The sequence below is a fragment of the Anabrus simplex genome, chromosome 1, assembly GCF_040414725.1.
Source record: "Anabrus simplex isolate iqAnaSimp1 chromosome 1, ASM4041472v1, whole genome shotgun sequence".
NCBI lineage: Eukaryota > Metazoa > Arthropoda > Insecta > Orthoptera > Tettigoniidae > Anabrus > Anabrus simplex.
The window spans coordinates 98,164,820-98,186,046 of NC_090265.1; the positions used below are offsets into that span (position 1 = coordinate 98,164,820).

Sequence of the window (21,227 nt, forward strand, 5' to 3'; positions counted from 1 at the left end):
AGGGATGAGTGAGCGAGTTGGCCATGCGGTTGTAGTTGTGTAGCTGTGAACTTGTATTTGGGAGATAGTGGGTTTGAATCCCACTGTTGGCAACCCTGAAGATGGTTTTCTGTATTTTCCCATTTTCACACCAGGGAAATGCTGGGGCTGTACCTTAATTAATTACATAGTCACTACCTTGCCAATCTTAGCCCTTTCCCATCCTTGTGTCACCGAAAACCTGTGATATGCTAGTGCAACTATAAATAAATAAAATAAATAAATAAATAAATTAATTAAATAAATAAATAAATAAATAAATAAATAAATAAATAAATAAATAAATAAATAAATAAATAAATTAATTAATTAAATAAATAAATAAATAAATAAATAAATAAATAAATAAATAAATAAATAAATAAATAAATAAATAAATGCGATGAGCTCAAACTGTTTACTTATAGAGGAATTAGAATGAATAGCTCATCTTTGAAGGATAAGACCTTCTACAGGTATTTGTAAAAATGAGATAAGAAATATACTCAATTTAGGTTATTATTTCTTTATTTATTCTAAGTTAATTATTTAAGTAGATTATAGAAAATATGCAGAAGATAAATAACAGCAAAGAACAATCATCATATATATGATTTTAAGAGACTTATAAATCTCTTATAGTTTCTTGAGTGCCATTGAATGTTAATTCTTGCTTTCTCCAGAGCTTGTTTTACTGACAACTGAACATTACCCAGAAATTGTTGATTAGCTTTGTTGAACTGCTGAAACTGTAAAAAAAAAAAAAAAAAAAAAGAAAATTGACAATGTATAATTGTATACACATAAATTATTGGTAAAAATGTTTGATATATACATCATAACTCTGAACACTACAAATAATCTAGAATTTCAGAATGTTATTAGACAAGTTATTAGTGATTATGGGATTTTTTTGTACATTGCTGGGATTTCTCTATGCGAGTAGTTTCAACAAACAATGTTAGATAATGATACAAAACTTTCAAATGGTAAAATGAAACAAAATATAACAAAATTAGTGAAAGATCAAGGATCTACTCCACCTTCACACCCTACACTCTTTGGATTCATACTCAGTCATGATTAAAATAAAGAAATGTTTCCTAATAATTTCAGCACACATTGAAGTGTCAGTAGTGAAAAGTAGAATGAACTCATCAAATTGAATGAATGAGCTTGTTAAAATTAATGGAACCCAAGGAATCTCAACCTGTTGATCATACTAAGAAAAGAGCTATCTGGGAAGTCCCTAAATAGTCAAAAAGGCCAAGGTAGATACAGCCTAAGTCAATTTATATGAACGATACTTCCCGAAAGACAAAGCTTTCAGTGACTGTAGTGAACAACAGATTAACTACCATCATTGTAGTGGTAAAATATGCTCATCAAGATCCACAATGTAGATTTTATGGGGGAACGGTACGAAGTCGGATGGCGAATTTCAATTTGATTTTTACATACTCGTGAAGGTCTTTTTAAGGGGAGTAAGCCTGCCCTATCTCGCCCATGTTAATTGTCCAATTTTCAGGTACCATTTTCTTAAAATTGAGCTAAGATATGTAACTTCTACCAATTTTAGCTTGAACATTCCTTGACAAGAGTAAGAAGCAGTTTTGAAAATAATTATTAGTTGCCAGGATATGATTTTTTCCCTGAAGTCATATTTTTTACAAAAAACAATTTCCCTTAAATTACCATATTTTGGAAAGTATACATTCTATAGAAAATTGACTTCTTATTTTTGTAGCTCTGTAAGAACAAGCTGTAGAAATTTAATTCCTGTAGTGTTAATAATGTAGGAGAAATCTGTACCAAGAATTAGAAAAATGTTGAACTGAGAAAAATAATTTCAAAGTTTTGCAACAGAAATCTTACTTTTAAAACTGCCCTGCTTCATAGTCTTTGTTCTCTTCATCCTCTCTGGACCTCTTCTTGTTTCTTCTCTTCCTTCTTGAACACTTCTCAATTTCTTTCATAATTCCATCTGCTTTATTTATGTGGCAATGGTGTAGATTCAGCCTCTGTAACCATAACCTCACCGACATCGTCTTTACTTGAGAAACCAGTCCAGTAGTTTCCAGAAAATTTGCGCTTATCAAACTTTTTTATTCGAACCATACCAACATTCACAAGTGACGATTAGAAACACTACAATAGTCTCTTCTCTTCTCAGGATGCCAGTACAACTGGCAAAAGCACAATACTTCAGCACAACAAAACATGGAGGAAGTGAATAAACTTTTCCCTCTATAGGCTACAGACACCACATGTCTTTCAATTGTCTCCAAATGCTACCAGTAGTATGGACGAAACATTCTGCTTCAAGTATTGGGTGCTGTTAGAAGATAGTCAAGATAGGTCAAGTATACTTCCCATAAGTATCACTCGAGTCGCTGACAGTATATAAGTGGGCATGGCTACAAGTGTCACATTTGAGAGTTGATTAATATTTAAGCACTCAAACTGAGTTTGTGCTTTGCTTCTTTCAGCATAATGTTAATAATATATCAAAGAAGTAAAAACGACCAAAAACACGATTTTGATTTTTTGGCCCAATTTTGGCTGGCGTACTCCCCTTAGCTGAAACAGGTAGTGGAGGTCTAATTTCTTGCTGGTCAATTTTTAAGGGGCCATTTGGGAGCTCCAAGTTGGCAGTGCATGCCCTGAATTGCATAGTACATGCCGGCACATGTCAGTGCTCACAGTCAGCGTCTGTCTAACCTCGCCTTTCCTCTCCACTCGTTCGTTTCTCCACTATCCCCCACCACATATGGCTCCCTACTATTGTGTACATGGGAAGGCGTATTAAGACTGACGTTAGTTGGAATATTTTATTTATAAAGATTAATTCATTATGGAATTAACCTCTTAACATACCAATTATTTACAAAATTGTGATCTCTTTTTACCTATTTTTTTTTGTTGTTAAAATGGGCTATTTATTGAAAACTAATGAGAGTGGTAACAATGAAAACACATTTTTCGAACTTAACAATGAAATAGAAGCCACTGAAAAGTTCCTGTTTTAAAATCCCGAGTATACTCGTGATATATATTCGGGTTCTGAAATAAATAACACAGCACTAAACAGATGGCAAGTAATACAACATGACACTCAATACTGTTCATATGTTTGCGGCTGTGTGAAATGCCCTAAAACAAGGATCAAAACACAATGCTACATCGCACTCCTTACACAGGTACCTGGATTCCCTCTGTGCCTTCTTCCCTCTAGCATCGCACACACTTCTACACATCCTGCACATCCTTGTTGGGTTTTGCTTCTTATCCATCGGAAGAATCACCGAAGGAAAATGGCGTCCAATAAGTCGCATTGGGGTTGCTTTTGTTGAAGGACGATCTGCTGCTTTTGGAGAAAATTCCTCTCTATGATGTTGTGCAATCATTTTCTCAATGACAGCCACACGAAAGTCAAGAGCATTTGTCCTTCCTCCATGTTTTTTGAAGAGGACAAAAGCATTCCATACTGCTAGTTCCAAAAGGTGAAAAAAATACTTATAAAACTTTTTTCCTCTCTTCCGTGGCAGGGGGTTAGTAGAAGTGTGTTGATCTACTTTATCAACACTCCTCATTGTTTTGTTATATGCGAACACAGATTTAGGTTTCACAACTTCCTTTTTCCGTCCTCCGCATCTTTCCATTTCTGTATTATGGATGGTAGATAGGATGCAGACATCTTTCTTGTCTTTCCATTTTATTGCAGTCAGTTTACCTCGCTGGAATGCTGCAATCTTGCCCTTCTTGAGTTTTGTGCTCCGGAAATTTGGAGGCATATCTGCTCTATTGGGGTGCAAAGTGCCTAACATATCTGTGTGATTGGTAATCAGAATGTCGGCTAGTTGGGGAGAACTGTAATAGTTATCCACAGTTAGACAGTACCCCTTATTCAGCAGGGGTTTCATCAGTGTCATAACAACTTGTGATGACATGGGTAGATGTTTGTAGTCATCATCAAATTTAGAGCCCTTGCCCGTGTATATGATCAGGGACCAAACATAACCTGTAGCTGACTCACACAGCCCAATCGTCCTTTATACAGCAGCAAGCTTTCGTCAGTTGTCACATCCCTTTCCAGGGTATACACAGTTCCAAATTTAATAGACATGTGATTCAGAATAGGCCAAATTTTGTTTAGTTTAGGTTGTGGATGATTTTCTGCAACATATGTACTATTTTCCAAAAAATGTAGGTACCTCTTCAAGTTAAGAAATCTTCGAAAAGGAAGAAGTTGATGAAATATGGGTGTAGCTAATATAGGTGCTTTGCTCCAATACATTTGATATGTAGGTTTCTTTACAATGCTTTGCAGTATTGTCAGCGCGATAAAAATATACATTTCATCAATTGTTGTGTCCTTCCATTCCGGAGCATTAGTCTGTCTTGCATATCTGTTAGTCTCGGTCACCAAAATATCTATAAAATCATCGTCAATGAACTGACTAATATAGTGCATAACATCCTCACAACACGGCTGGGAATGTATTTCAGAATTAGCCTTGAAAGGAAAACGTGGTGGGGCAGGTGGTAGTGTTCTGGAAGTATCAATTTCACACCACTGCCTGGCACTTGCAATATCACAGTCAGATGAACTAGATCTACCACTTTCTTCTTCTGAACTGTCCTCAAAAGCTTCTTCAGAACTATCAGACTCACTAAACTCAAAGTCAAACTCTTCTTCACTCTCCATTTAAACGTAACAGAAAAAAGTACACTTAGATAGCAACAAATATGGGAAAGCCACGAAAACGAATGCCTGAGTCACCGACATCCACTATGGTTGAGTCAGAGACATCTGTTGGCAAAAACAGGACCCTAAAGTAATAATTTCATAAACATCTGGTGGAAATATTGAGAAAAACAAGAAACGAGTATATTCGGGCTTTTAAAATAGGTACCGATCAATGAGCAACATTCCCGAGTATACTCGGGATTTTATTTTATAATAAATATATAAAACCCCGAGTATACTCGGGCTTTCATGTTAAGAGGTTAATAAACAATAAAAATGGTTTACAAATCACTACTTAACATACAAATAATACATAATCAAATATCATCTGCATCATCATGACATTCAAAGTGCTCAAGAAATGGCTTTATTCTAACACAGTCTGGCAATGGTAAATTGTTCATGGCACGTTAGTGAAAATCTAACACAAAATGTGAATAACAAAACAAAAGAAAACAATGTGCACACCTTCTAATGAAAAATTGGCACAATCATTTCCAGCACACTTTTTATCAGTCAAATTATGAAAATTAGTTTGCAAGACAGTATGAAATTGTGGTATATTGTCAGTAATGGAATAACCACCCACTTTCCAAGAATATTTCAGGATTGGTACGAAACAATGAACTTGTATTGGTTATGTGCTAGCATTTGACTACAATCAATAAATACTAAATAGCCTCCCTATGCAACACGTTTCTAGGCGACTACTACTAATTGATGCAATCTTTTTCTGCCGGTTACAGGTCATAATACAGACGATCTAACTTAACAAGTTCTCGAACACCAAATAGTAGACTTCATTCAACAGCGGGCCACACTTTTCCACCTAATAAGAGACAAGTGAATGGGAAGAAAACCATAAAACATTTTAAGAAGACATAAACACTTCACAAACATTCCAACAGGAATATTTTACCAAAAATCTCCAAGTTTTTAACAGCAAGTGATTTTATTGGAAAAGCTCTCAGGACTTATAGTGAACCTAAGACATTTTAGTCTAATAAGTGTTTTTAATATTAAGTTTAATGTCCAACTAACAACCACCTTCAATGCACTCCCCCCCCCCCTCCCAGCTATACGCTTTCTACTAACACCTGTTTTTAATGTTTTAATGTAAATTAAGAGATTGATTTTATGCTATTTTTACCTAAGCTACATGTAAACAGCTGATGATGATTGCTAAGCAATCGAAACATGTTCTGTGATTATTAATGTCTTTATAAATAGCCCAAGGCTAAATAAAAAAGAGAAAGTATCAATTAGGTGGAACCTTTTTTCATTTATTGATTGGATTACAATATCGATATGGTAATGAAGTGGATAGTCTGTAATAAGCATTTGACTAGTTATAATGAAAAGTCCGTTTTTGGGTTTTAATTTCAACTGGCCATGTAAATTCCTTACTCGGCAAATGTTTTCCATTGAACAGACTAACATTTTATTTGTCGGAAGAGTCCAAGATCACATGGCTGGCAAAGATACGTACTGTAGTTCCTTTTGGTATGTATTCAATTTGTACATAGTTTGTTCATCAGAGATTCAAGTCGTGCATTTTTGCCCTGGTCACTGAATGAATCTAAGAGAAGATGATTTCTTCCATCTTCCTGTAATTGCAGATGGAAAACGCTTTGGAATCAGTCACGTACAAGCCCTTTCCCCATTTTCCCGGAAGATGAACAATCAATGATGACATATTTAAAGGCATCCATGTACTGGGTAGGCGTTGATACTTTCTTGTACCTCAGGTCAAACCTTCCATTAATTTCTTGGAAAACGATCAAGAACAAATGTCCCATTTTTCTGGCTTTGGAAATGTGATATTGCACTGTGTGGGAGTGCGCAAAACTATTTTGGCAAACAAGCATAGAAGAACGTCTTTCACACCTCGAAAATCATAACATCTCTGTGTTGCCATTTCGTACTCGAATCGGGACTGGTCCGAATTCCAGATATTGGCATCCAGTATCTCTTTCTCTTCTTGCAATTCATTAATGAATTTTACAAACTTTCTAGCCACTTCATGTCACACTACTTCTTCTGTTTTAAACGTTTACTGACTAGTTTGTTTACTTTTTGGAGTCAAATTTTCAAATGCCTTTTAAGGTTTGTTAAGTAGGAGTCGCTCAAGGAGGAGAGTGTTTGAGGCAATACAACTCTCTACCCTCACCAATCCAACTCTCAATGTCTGATTTTGTGACATAAATAACGCATCCTTGCCGTGGTGAACTCTTCTTTCACGTAAGCTCGAACCACTGCATATTTCCTACTTTCTCCATTGTGTTCAACGTAGTTGACGATTCCATAAATTTGTCTCCAAGCCTTCTTGTACTTCCATACAGTGTACATAGGTCCTTGTTCCTTTATTTTTTTTTTTGAATCGTGTTCAACAATGATTTGGAATCATAATCTTCCACTGACTTACAGGGTCTTCCTCGGTTATCACAAGACATGTTATCTTCGTTAAACTCATCTCCGTGTTTGCGTTTTTTTTTTTTTTTTTGTGATGTTATCCCTTCCTCAATGCCATCTTCATCTTCTGAATCAACAGAAATGGCCTCTTCCTCCTGAATAAATTCGCATTTTCCTTCCAAAATTGCATCAAACGTTGTTTTTAATTGTATGTACATGATTTGCTCTTTATCATAAAGCTCTGTAGCTTCCTGAACTAGTCTAATAAGTGTTTTTAATATTAAGTTTAATGTCCAACTAACAACCGCCTTCAATGCACTCCCCCCCCCCCCTCCCAGCTATATGCTTTCTACTAACACCGTACGCATTATTAAGAGCTGCAATAATGTTGGAAGTAGTCATAACAAAGCAAATAATCCAATGTGATGCCTATATGTGGAATAGCCATCAGTTGTGGAGAATTTGACCGTATAGAATAGGACTCACTGTTCCATATACACAACAGTAGGCAGCCATATGTGGTGGGGGATAGTGGAGAACCGAACCAGTGGAGAGGGAAGGCGAGGCAAGCCAGCCGCTGGCTGTGAGCGCTGACATGTGCTGGCATGTACTGTACAATTCAAGGCGCACACTGCCAACTTGGAGCTACCAAATGCCCCCATTAGAAAGGACCAGCAAAAATTTAGACCTCCATTACCTGTTTCAAATTAAAAAGATCTTCACGAATATGTAAAAATCGAATCGAAATTCGCTGTTTGACTTTGTACCGTTCCCTCGTTAGAATTAGTTACCCCAAAAGTTTATGTCATAATAATAATGTATGATAGATAACTTCCTTGACTACACTACCTTTATTAGGTTTGCAGAAGTATTTTATCCCTTGAATTTAGCATTTATCATACTTAGAAGTTCTGTGCCTATTGCCCCCATTACAGCTTTTATGGAACTTTGTATGATGTGGCTATATACATGTGTTACAAATTGAACTGAAATTGATTACATTGTCAGGCATACTTAATCATGCCCTTGCTTATCAGCTATTATATTACACTGTAGGTGTAGATAGATACCCTTTCAACTGACAATTATGTAAGAAGAAAAGTTTTAGTAAATTCAAATGTATATCCTTTTTATTCTTGGTGAGTGATTCACCCTTTACATCTACCACTTTAGAAGAATTGTTAATTTCATTTTCCTCAGAACAAACATTCAGAAGTTGAAGGAAGGGATTCGAGTGACTGAAATTTGCCTTCCACCCAGACCTACCTACTGTCTAAATTGTGCTATGGTCTAATTGGGATAGGAATCGAGGTAACCTTTCCTTACATTCATCAACATTCTTCATTTTAACTCCATAGGACATATACTTGATATTCTTGAACAATATGAAACTATTTACATACGTACTATATCCAAAAGAAACAACATTCTCTATGAACTGACAGTTCAAATATCTTTCCAAAAGCAATGTTTTGCAACAACCACAGATTTAAAATATTCTTGCCTCATCATCATCATCATCATCATCATCATCATCATTTAGTGATTATGGGCCTGAAAACAAAGTGCTACCTTGACAAGTTTCGTCCATATTTGCAGATGAAGTCCTTCTTCCTTCAGTCTCCCATGTCACCCAGCTGGTTTAGATCCTTTTCCAGCTCAATCTGCCATCACAGCAATGATGGTATTTTTTAATTTTTATTTACAATCTGCTTTATATCGCATCAACACACCATTGCCATGGTCTATCAAGGGGTTAAGTTTCTAATGGTATTCCCATCCATCATACTTCTGAATATTGCCTTTTCTTGGATCCTCACTGCAAGACAAGCACTTTATGGTGTTTGTGATCTGATATCTAGTTAACATACTACAGTACTGTGTATATCTCTCTTTGTTTATCTTCTGCCTCCATCTCTGATTCACTGCATCACTTTCTTTCTGAAGATATCGATCTTGTCTCAGTCTACCCAGCTGTCCATGTTTCAGAGCCATACAATATCATCGGGCAAATGATCTTTGTTCAACACAAAAGGGCTTTGGATCTTAGTGTATTCTAAACGATAAAGAAACACCTATTTCCTGCCTGGATCCTCCCCTTTATGTTGAAGTCCACTTTGTCATGTGTGATAAACCATGCTCCCAGCTACTTGCAATTATCCATGGATCAAAGCTTATTCTGCTTTCAAATAATGGGACCTGGTCTTGCTTGGATCTTGACATCAGCATGTATTTAGTCTTGTTTTTGTTGAACTGCAGATGCATCTTTGCAGCCTGTTGCATGATAGCTGCCATTATCTCCTTCACCTCTTTCTTATCTTGGCTCATCATGGTGGTGTCACATCTGCTTAGGCTCATGTTCTGCCTGTGAATTATAGTAAAACCTCATTAATTTGAAGTCATTGGGACTAAAAAATTGGACTTCGAATTATGTGATTTCGAATTAACCACCAACTTGTATTCAGAATTGTCAACCCTTGCCGCATCAGAAAATATTCTGAGATCCATTACTGCATGCAATAATTAACCTTGATTCACAGTTCAAACTTTTCAAATGCCATGGAAAAAGAACTATTCCCAAACTGTATCCAACAAGATGTATTTACAGTATTCAAATAATGCACTTGGATAATTCACTTACAAATATAACCTCAAGCAACGAAAGAAAAAACAGCATGATTTGAAGACAAGGAAAAAATCTATACTGGCTCCCCTGTGCAAGTGTTTTATTCATTGGATTACTGTACTCTACGCATTTTATATGCCTATACTTGCATGGAAATTACCCGATGCCCTTAAAACATCGTGGTTAATCAAACTTTCCTATGATGAGGGGAGAAAGTCCCTCGCTTCCATCTGCATTACAACACAATATAGTCACTCTGTTCTTGTACGATTTCCCACCATGGCGCTTCTCCCTTTATTCAGAAATGCTAACCCTTGCCGCGTCACTAAGTATTCTAAGATCCATTAACACATGCAATCACATTGATTCACAGTTTAAACATTCGAAATGCCATGAAAAATCCAAAATGTATCCTACAAGGTGCATTTACAATGTTCAAATAATGCACTTGGATAAATCAGTGACAAACATAACCTCATGCAACAAAAGAAAAAAACACGATTCAAAGATGAGGACAAATTATGCTGGCTCCCCTGTGCAAATGCTTTATTTTTTGGATTACTGTACTGTTTCATTTTTTAGATGCCTTGTACTTGCACAGAAAGTGCCCAACGCCCTTACAACATCATGGCTTATCGAGCTTTCCTATGACGAGGGGACAAAGTTTCTCGCTTCCGTGTACATTTAAAGTTAAAAAAATCATTGTTCCGTGTTGAAGAATATTACAGTTAAAATTGAAATAATTGATAAATAGATTCAACATATTCAATACAAAAGAATAAGAAATGTAGTAAATTACATTCCCATTTAATAATAAGTAGAAATGGTACCAGTTTCGACCCTAGTCCAGGTCATCGTCAGCCGATTAAAACATGAAAAACAATGCATAGGAAAAGGAAAAGATTAAGTACACTCCGGATCAGTAGAAGAGGCAATATAAATGAATGGGGGTAGACACTGTAAAACTCAGAAGTAAAATGAAAGTCAGTCAAAAGAAAACAGTGCGCAATTCTCTGAGCGGCAGCATGGCACACGCAGCGCTAGGCAAAGTCTCACAATGTTTACGAATAGCGGAGAACGGTTAAATGCGCCAGTTTTTAAACACTGTCAGGCACAAAGTCACATCACAATTGAACACATACGAAGATCCATAATCGTGCAGGAGTTGAAGACAAGTAGATCCATTGAAGCAACTTGCCAGCTCCCGGTGATCAGCGCGACACATTCAATATCAGGCACTGTGGTTTCAAATGCCAAAGTAAAATGGAGAATATCTTGAAGATCCAGTAATTTTCCTTGGTCGCGGGAAAGTAAGTATATAGATAAATATAATACAATTCAATATAATTGGATAAGTAATTGTGCTCCTATAGAATAATTAGAACAGTTGACGTAAAAAAAGAATTGAGAAGAGAAAAAATTATAGTAAAAAGTGCAATACCGGAAACAAATGAAAACGTATATGCACAGTGCACAATTTTTTAAAACGTAAAAAATTCAGGTCTTGATTGAAGTAGTCGAAATCGGTGCAAGGCAGGAGTTGAGTATGAATGAGAAGAACCGAAATGAAGGTGGAATTGATTTTTCTTTTTGTTAATAAAGAAAAGATAGAATAAATTAATAGAGGAAGAGGAATAGTGCAATAAGATAAGAATAAAAGAAATTGAAATTAAAATGGTGTTGAGGAAGAATAAGATAGGGAGATAGATGGAGGGTTAGTTTTCTAAATCGGAGTGTACAGATTCAAATGTAACAACTGCAACTCCTCCTACATCGGACAAACTGGCCGCAACTTCAATATCAGATACTCCGAACATATCAACACCATTAAATACAATAGATTCTCCGCCATAGGACAACACATACAAGACTCCAACCATAGTTTCACCAATATTGAAAAAGACATGAAAATACTTAAAATCATAAACAAAGGCCCCCTCTTAAACACTACTGATAATTGCTTTATTCACCTTGATCAATACTTCAACCCTAATTTCAATTTAAACAACATTTCTGAAAAACCCAATATCCTTTTCGACTTCCTAATTCTTCTTCTCAAAAATTCTAAATTTCAAAACCCCAATTCTATTTTCCATGCCTTAAAAAGATCCTACCCACATTTTCTACCTCCTATAACCCACCCTCCTAACCCACCCTAAACTACCATTTTACTTTGGTGTTTGAAACCACAGTGCCTGATATTGAATGTGTCACGCTGATCACCGGGAGCTGGCAAGTTGCTTCAATGGATCTACTCGTCTTCAACTCCTGCACGATTATGGATCTTCGTATGTGTTCGATTGTGATGTGACTTTGTGCCTGACAGTGTTTAAAAACTGGCTCATTTAACCGTTCTCCACTATTCGTAAACATTGTGGGACTTTGCCTAGCGCTGCGTGTGCCATGCTGCCGCTCAGAGAATTGCGCACTGTTTTCTTTTGACTGACTTTCATTTTACTTCTGAGTTTTACAGTGTCTACCCCCATTCATTTATATCGCCTCTTCTACTGATCTGGAGTGTACTTAATCTTTTCCTTTTCCTATGCATTGTTTTTCATGTTTTAATCGGCTGACGATGACCTGGACTAGGGTCGAAACCGGTACCATTTCTACTTATTATTAAATGGGAATGTAATTTACTACATTTCTTATTCTTTTGTATTGAATAGGTTGAATCTATTTATCAATTATTTCAATTTTATCCGTGTACATTGCAGCACAGTACAATGACCCCCACCCTTATACGATTCCCTGGCTTTAAAACTATAACTCCGTTTGGGCTCAGCATTAAAAGAATGCAATTTCATCGCCACTGAAAATATTGTTCGGTGCGTATGAATTGATTATATGAACCATGCTTTTTCGTCAACTGTCAGCATCCCCAGTGTTCGCGGATTCTGCTTCTCCACACATTGCCTGCTACTTGATATTGTGGCGTTCCTCAAAATGCTGAATACAAAAGAAGTACTGGTACGATTTCATTCGAACCTAGTAAATATGAAGCACACTGTAGACACACCAAAGTGAGTGGAAGTGAGGAAAGGTACCCCTGCACTTTCCGGAAGACGCGTTGTGTCATTACATGGATAACTTTTGATTTTAAATTATTCTGTAACATACTTTTGTTTTAAAATGTAAAGGCAGTTTTGAATTAACAGTCTGAATTTCGGTAATGGGACTGACATTGTACTTCGAATTATGAATTATCCGTATTCCAAATACACAATTTAAATAGCATGCAAAACTGTACCCCATGTTTCTGGGTACGAGAGCTCCTTCCAATAAGGGGGGATTTTGAATTAACTGATTTAGAACTATTGAGGTTCTACTGTTATTATTATGGGTCTATTCAAAACCCAATATGATAAGGACCGATCAACAAAGAGCGTTTTTTAATTCACTGATATTTATTACCAACTTGAACGTACTTGTTGCAATGTTTACAACGTTCTAGATCCTAATGGGTGGGTAGGAGATAGGGATCTGCGCTCAGCTGGCCTTCACTTAAACCGCAGTGGTACATATAAGTTAGGAAATTTGTTTAGAAGGGTTATAGGGAGGTACATTCAGGGAAACGGGGTGGCCTAGGGAGTGGTGTTATGGGAACAGGGAACTGGAAATTAAGTAGGGATGACATAAATATGTTAGTGCTCAACTGTAGAAGTCATGTAAAAAAGGGAATAGAATTAAGTAATTTAATAGATATATACTTACCAGATATTATAATAGGAGTTGAATCATGGCTGAGAAATGATATAATGGATGCAGAAATTTTCTCATAAAACTGGAGGGTGTATCGTAGAGATAGGATAGGATTGGTAGGAGGGGGAGTATTCATTCTGGTGAAAGAAGAATTTGTAAACTACAAAAAAGTTAGAGATGACAAACACAAAATTCAAGGGGTAAGGCTTATCTCTAAAGATAATAGGCAACTTGATGTTTTTGGAGTGTACAGACAAGGAAAGGTAGTGCAGACGCCGATTCAGAATTATTTGATAAGATAATCAGCTATGTGGGAAACGATAAGGAAAGGAACGTAATTGTATCGGGTGATCTCAATTTACCAAATGTCAATTGGGAAGCTAATGCGAATGACAGGAAATATGACCAACAAATGGAAAATAAGTTAATATGGGAAGGGCATCTGATTCAGAAAGTGATGGAACCAACTAGAGGGAAGAATATCCTGGATGTGGTGCTGGTAAAACCAGATGAGCTCTATAGAGAAACCGAAGTAATAGATGGTATTAGTGATCACGAAGCTGTTTTTGTCATAATTAAAAATAAATGTGAAAGAAAGGAAGGTATTAAAATTAGGACTATTAGGCAGTCCCATATGGCTGATAAAGCAGGCATGAGGGAGTTTTAATAAGTAACTATGATCGGTGGAAAATAGTAAATAAAAATGTAAACACACTCTGGAATGGGTTTAAAGCAATTGTTGAGGAATGTGAAAATAGGTTTGTACCTTTAAAGGTGGTAAGGAATGGTAAAGATCCACTATATTATAACAGAGAAGTAAAGAGACTAAGAAGGAGGTGTACGTTGGAAAGAAATAGAGTTAGAAATAGCTGTGGAAGTAAGGAGAAATTGAAGGAACTTACTAGAAAATTGAATCTAGCTAAGGATAACATGATGACAAGCATAATTGGCAGTCATACAAATTTTAATGTAAAATGGACGAGTATGTATAGGTACTTTAAGGCAGAAACAGGTTCCAAGAAAGACATTCCAGGAATAATTAATGAACAAGGGGAGTGTGTATGCAAGGATCTTCAAAAGTCAGAAGTATTCAGTCAGCAGTATGTAAAGATTGTTGGTTACAAAGATAATGTCCAGATAGAGGAGGTGACGAATACTAAAGAAGTATTAAAATTTACCTATGACAGCAATGATATTTACATTAAGATACAAAAGTTGAAAACTAGAAAAGCAGCTGGAAATGATAAGGTTTTGGGGGATATACTAAAGACAATGGGTTGGGATATAGTACCATATCTGAAGTACTTATTTGATTATTGTTTGCATGAAGGAACTATACCAAATGAATGGAGAGTTGCTATAGTAGCCCCTGTGTATAAAGGAAAAGAAAGCTGAAAATTACAGGCCAGTCAGTTTGACATGCATTGTTGATGATGATGGTGATGATGCTTGTTTTTTAGGGGCCTAACATTGAAGGTCAATAGCCCCTAATGGAACGAGGTGGACGACATGATATATGACAATTAAATTTTTTAAATGTATCCACTGAATAGAGTTAAGAAAATGGTGATGAAAAATGAGTATGAGATTAAAACAATCAGTGGATCTAATTCGCAATGCCTTATTTTGTAATAAAATAAGAGAAAATACAGGAGACAAAGGAATAAGGCATTGCCTGCTAGTACAGATATATATACATACTTTACATTGATGTTAAAATAACACATTAAAATACGCAACACAAACTAAAATGAAGTCAATAGGGTAAATGCGCAATTGACACAAAGACAGTAGCACAAAGGACATCATTACATACGATAAAACAGACAACTATTCCTCATAAAGCGGATGACGTGGTCTGCCGACTGCTCGTCATCTCTCAAAATATGGGAGATTGTACTCGAGAGGTTGAGACTATGGCGAAGATCGACCGGGTCCATACGCTCTGTAAGGATGTGTACCACGGTAAGATGATCACCGCAGGTACACACCGGAGGAGGTTCTCCGTTCAAAAGATGCGAATGAGTCAGGATACCGTGGCCGATCCAAAGACGATGTAATACCACGGCTTCCCTCCGTGAAGCCCGAAGGGAAGTCCTTCATATCTTCGTTGTTCCTTTTATTGCTCTCAGCTTATTTGGAAGTGGAATGGCCTGCCACTCCATCTCCCAATAGGACATAACCAGATGTCTCAGCTGAGTGCGAATATCACATACTGGAACCTTGAAAGACAACGGGGGCAGTGTAACTGCCTTCTTGGCAGCCTGATCTGCTAATTCATTTCCCTCTACACCCATGTGGCTTGGGACCCACATAAATGTGATTCTGATGCCGGCATCCGAACACCTGGCCAGCAGGTCCTGGACCCACTGCACCAGAGGGTGTCGAGGGAAACAAGTATCAATAGACTGTAGTGAGCTCGAGGAGTCAGTACACAGAAGAAAGTGTCGGTGTTCATTGGACAGTGCGTACCACAGCAGCGATCGACACAGGTAACGATCAAGAAGTTAATATAAAGAACCACCTAATCGATTATACTCATCGATACGGTCATGAAATGGACAACTTGTAATACGAGTAACGATGTCGTGAAAGACGAACCTGGAAGATTCTCAGCTATCAAACTATAGTCGAGTGTACGGGCAGGTGTATTCGTGGAGTTAAACTTACGGCGCGCTTCCTGGTAGGAAAGACCATCCAGGGTCTTGATCTCTTGGATCACTCAGATGTGTCAGACAGTTCCGATCCCGAGGAGAATGAAAACCAGAGAAGTTAGTGCACTTGTACGGAGTTGTGCACTCCTCCGCGCCGTGAGCTACTCGTCCACATGTACCACGTACAGACGGATTCGAACAATGAGATACCATATGTCCGAATCGCTGGCATTGATAGCATCGCATAGGAGGCGGGATGTACGGCCTCACATCGCAACGATAAGTTGTTACCTTGACTTTCTCTGGTAACACTGACAACTTGAAAGAGACAATGAAGGCACCAGTAGCAACATCTTCACCGTTGACCTTGCGCGTAATGCGCCGGACGTGTGTCATGCCACGGTTCTTCATGTCTTCCATCAACTCGTCGTCAGTGTTCAAAATAAGGCCACGGTGAAAGATGACTCCGCGAACCAGATTCAAGGACTTGTGCTCCTCCACTTAAGCAACTGATCAGCTTGCAGTACAGTACGAGTCTTCAAAAGCAAACTACCGTTGCGTATTTTCTTGAGGTCCTCAAGTTCGCCGTAGATGTCTTCAATGTGTCTACTAAAAAGGATCGATTTCACCAGCTTAAAATCATGCCCATAGGTTCTGGTAGCGACCAGAAACCTAGGGAAGCTGGATCCCATTCCTTCACGCTGCTCATGTTCCCAGGGAGTTGAACCTATCAGGGAAGCAAAAGTTAAAGACTTTGGTGGGGGACCACTTTGAGAGGGGCAACTTCGTTTGGAAGCCATGCCCGAAAACTTCCTCCCCGAATGCCACCTGTTCCGATCAAGGGTCTCTGTAGCCGAACCAAGCAGCCAAGGCAAAACCCACCTGGTCATAGCAGGTATTGCCCGGGGTCCGATGTTGGACGATGCCTAATACGGGATGACTGAGGCAATGAGCACTAGGACCCCCTTCCTCCGGTCACCTGCAATAGCATGTACCCCATAGCGTGTAGAGAGCACTAAATGTAGAGAAAAAAATAAAAAAAATAATTAATAATAATATATCTTTCACTCATGCAAACCGGTAAACTAAAACTGATCACCGACATAATGGACCAACACAAAATTCTCATCATGGGATTACAGGAAATTAGAAACACTGACCAGGATGCCTTGGAATCTCAAGGATACAGACTTTATAAAGGTATACCTGGGAAGAGAGTGATGAAGAATGTCCCACAATTTGGAACAGGATTTTTGGTCAGCCTTAAAATAATAAACTCAGTTCAAGAATTCAAATCACAGTCTCCACGACTCTCAACGCTCACCTTAAAGGCATCTAATAAAATCTATACTATAATAAATACCCATGCTCCCACTAATGATAAAAGCAACTCCTCAAAAGACCATGAGGAAACAGAAGAATTTTGGGACCTATTGGACCAGACCATAGATAACATCCCCAAACACCATGTAAAATTATTAATAGGTGACTTCAACACTCAACTAGGCAGAGAAAGAAAATACCATGACATCATTAGAAAATGGCCAGTACACAAGAAAACAAATAAAAATGGGGAGAGACTAGTTGACCTGTGTAGAAACCATAACTTAATCTCAAAATCTACATGTTTTAAGAGGAAACCTCAAAAACTCAAAACATGGTAACACCCTGACTAGACTAAAGGAGAATGGCAACTGGATCACATCTGCATGGACAAATACCACCACAAAGAGATCTACAATGCCAAAGTCCTCTGAGGAATAGACACAGGTTCAGATCACTACGTAGTTAAAATTAAAATTAAACTCACTCCCCAGAAGAGACAGCAAAAGCAAGCCTTAAAACTAAAAGAAAAATAGATCCTACCCAGCTAATCAACAACAAAAATTACCAGAAAGCAACTGAAAAAATAAAAATCACAGATAAACTTGAAGGCTTAGTACACAACCTTAAACAAATTGCAGAAGACCTGGCTCCAATTAAACCACATAAAAAACACCAATGGTGGAACGGTGAATGTGATGAAACAGTGGAGAAAAGACATCAGGCATGGCTATTACATCAGTCCCAAAAAACAGAAATATCCTATCAAAATCTAGTAAAACAGAGAAAAGAAACTACCCAAGTCTTAAGAAAAATAAAAATACAACATCATAAGGACACACTGCAGTTAATTGAAGAACAATTCAATAAAACTCAATCAAGGGACTGCTACAAAACCTTCAGAAAGCAGCTCCAAAAATATGAACCCCCAACCCTACTGATGAAGCATGAAAATGGAAAGGTGGCTCATAACAATAAAGACAATACAGAAATTCTGGCTAAATATTTCAACAAGCTTTTAAATTGTGAGGAACCTACAGGACTCCTTCATTTGGACACCAACACCCCGATAAAAACACCACCAGAGAACATCAATCCCCCCACAATAAAGGAAGTCTACCACGCTCTGAATAACTTAAAAAACTACAAAGCGCCAGGAGAAGATCAGACCTTTGCGGAAATCTGGAAATATGCAGGAAACTCAGCAAAAGTTGCCCTCCATCAACAACTTGTCTCTATCTGGATTAAAGAAGAACTACCAGAACTTTGGACAACAGCCCTCATTCACCCACTGCACAAAAAAGGAGACAAAACCGACCCTAATAACTACAGGGGAATTTCACTGCAAGACATAACATACAAAATATTTTCAATAATGATCCTTAATAGGAAAAGTTTACAACTTGAGAAAGAACTAGGAGAATATCAAGGAGGTTTCAGACCGTGGAGGAGCTGTCCTGATCAGATCATGAGTCTTAAGTTGATAATGGACTATAACAGGAGAAGAAATAGAGATATGCTGAAAACATTTGTAGATTTCAAGAAAGCCTATGATTGCATCCATAGAGAATCTCTGTTCAAAATTTTAAGACACCTTGGACTACACCCCAAATTAATAAACATGATAAAATTGGCTCTCACTAACACCAAATCAAAAGTGAAGTTTAGGGGTGAAACATCAGAGACATTTGAAATTAAAACTGGACTATGGTAGGGAGATGGGCTCTCACCACTATTATTTAATTGTGCTCTAGAAATGGTAATGAGGGAATGGTTTAGGAAATGTCCCCCCAAAATAAAGATTGGCCAAAAAATCAAAACAAATTGCCTGGGTTTCGCTGACAATTTAGCATTACTAGCAGTGGACATAAAAGAAGCAAAAACCCAGATATCAGAACTTCAAAACATTGCAAATAAAATTGGCCTCAAAATATAATTTGAAAAAACAGAAATTATGCCCAAAAACCAACACAACTAAAAGAAGTTACCATAAATGGTAATAAAATCAAAATAGTAACTCAATTTAAATATCCTGGAGAATAATAACACATAACCTAAATGAAAAAATCTCAATCCAAACAAGAACAAATAGATTAGCGAAAGCACAAAAATTAACATGGGATATCTATAAAAAGAAATGTCTATCAATAAATGCAAATAAAACACTACAACACAGTTATAAAACCAGAAGCTAGATATGCAGCAGAAACACTTATTCACCTGAATAAACAATCAAAGACTGACAGACTACAGAAAATTGAAAGGAGGATTGGAAGAACCTGCATCAACAAAAAATACCAGAAGGATGGACAGTGGCGGTTAATACCTAATAAAGTCATGTACAAAGAGCTAGAACCCATTACAGATACTATGCGTAAGAGGAGACTGGGATTCTTCGGACATATCATGAGGATGCAGGATTCGAGGCTTCTGAAACAACTAGTACAACACAATCTCATTTCAAAAAATACCACAACAGGATGTAAATGGATCAGAGAAGTAAGACAGGATCTAAAGGAAATAGGCCTTACAACAGAGGACACCACAAATAAGATAAAATTGAATACAAAACTCAAGAATACAAACCTCCGCTTTACCCTTACACAAAAAAAACCAACAACATGCATATTTTCAACTGAGGAAAGGGCACGAAGATCGGAGCATCTGAAGAAGTACTGGGAAGACCGCAAAGCCCGAAAAATCCCTTCAAAGAGACCTGAACGACAGACTGACTAAAGTGATCCTATGTGGTCATAAAAGGAAAATAAGGGGAAGAATATGTCCTTCTGGCATTCGGCTGTGCGGGGACCTGTGTTGTCAGGCAGATACTACTGCCAAGGTACATGGCGCTCCCACCCGCAAGATTCCTGGGTGGGCAATTGCGGGCTTTTGGGCATAATCGCACATGTTAGAGGCCCATCTCCGAACAGCACGCACATCAAAATTTTGAATGGTCTACAACTGACCCTCGGAAAAATAATAATAAAAAAAGAGGGGACCATGGCCCCATGACCCTTTAAGTCGCCTTCTACGACAGGCAGGGTTTACCTGTGAATGTATTCAACCCCTCCCATCCACAGGAGGTCCAACACATTATACCAAACCGCATTCCATATCCGCACTTAGGTCGCCCCTTTTAGTCACCTCTTACGACAGGCAGGAGATACCCAGAGTGTATTTACAAGTGCGTCCCCCACCCGCAGGGGGTAGAGTGTTTAGTCCGCGAGAGGTATTTTTCTTCCCTCAAGTCTGCCGGCAAGCCGGTTAGGACCCCCCTATCTGCCACCTGGGACGTGCCGCGTGGGAGTATCACCTCTCCCCCTGCTACGCCAGAGCCTATGCACTCTCCCCCCTCTGTTGTACTAGGGGTTCGTGGGACATGCATTGTATGTAAGCATTGGGAAAGCATTCTTTCTGATTATATAAGACATATTTGCAAAATTCATAACTGGTTTGTTACAAGACAGTTTGGGTTTAGGAAATGTTATTCCACTGAAGGTCAACTTGTAGGATTCCAGCAAGATATAGCAGATATCCTGGATTCAGGAGGTCAATTGGATTGTATCACGATTGACCTGTCTAAGGCATCTGATAGGGTAGATCATGGGAGACTACTGACAAAAGTGAGTGCAATTGGACTTGACAAAAGAGTGACTGAATGGGTGGTCCTGTTTCTAGAAAAAAAGAACTCAGAGAATTAGAGTAGGTGAAACTTTATCTGTCCCTGTAATAATTAAGAGGG

The 21,227-nt window shown here is 37.8% G+C and overlaps 1 long non-coding RNA gene across 2 annotated transcripts in view; it reads right to left on the reverse strand.

The window, feature by feature from the left end:
- Positions 1–567: 567 nt before the first annotated feature.
- Positions 568–21,227, reverse strand: part of LOC136862066 (uncharacterized) — an 82,631-nt gene continuing 61,971 nt past the window's right edge. For both annotated transcript variants that reach the window (XR_010859053.1, XR_010859054.2), the window contains exon 4: positions 568–767. This is a non-coding gene — a long non-coding RNA (uncharacterized lncRNA). The remainder of the gene's footprint in view (positions 768–21,227) is intronic.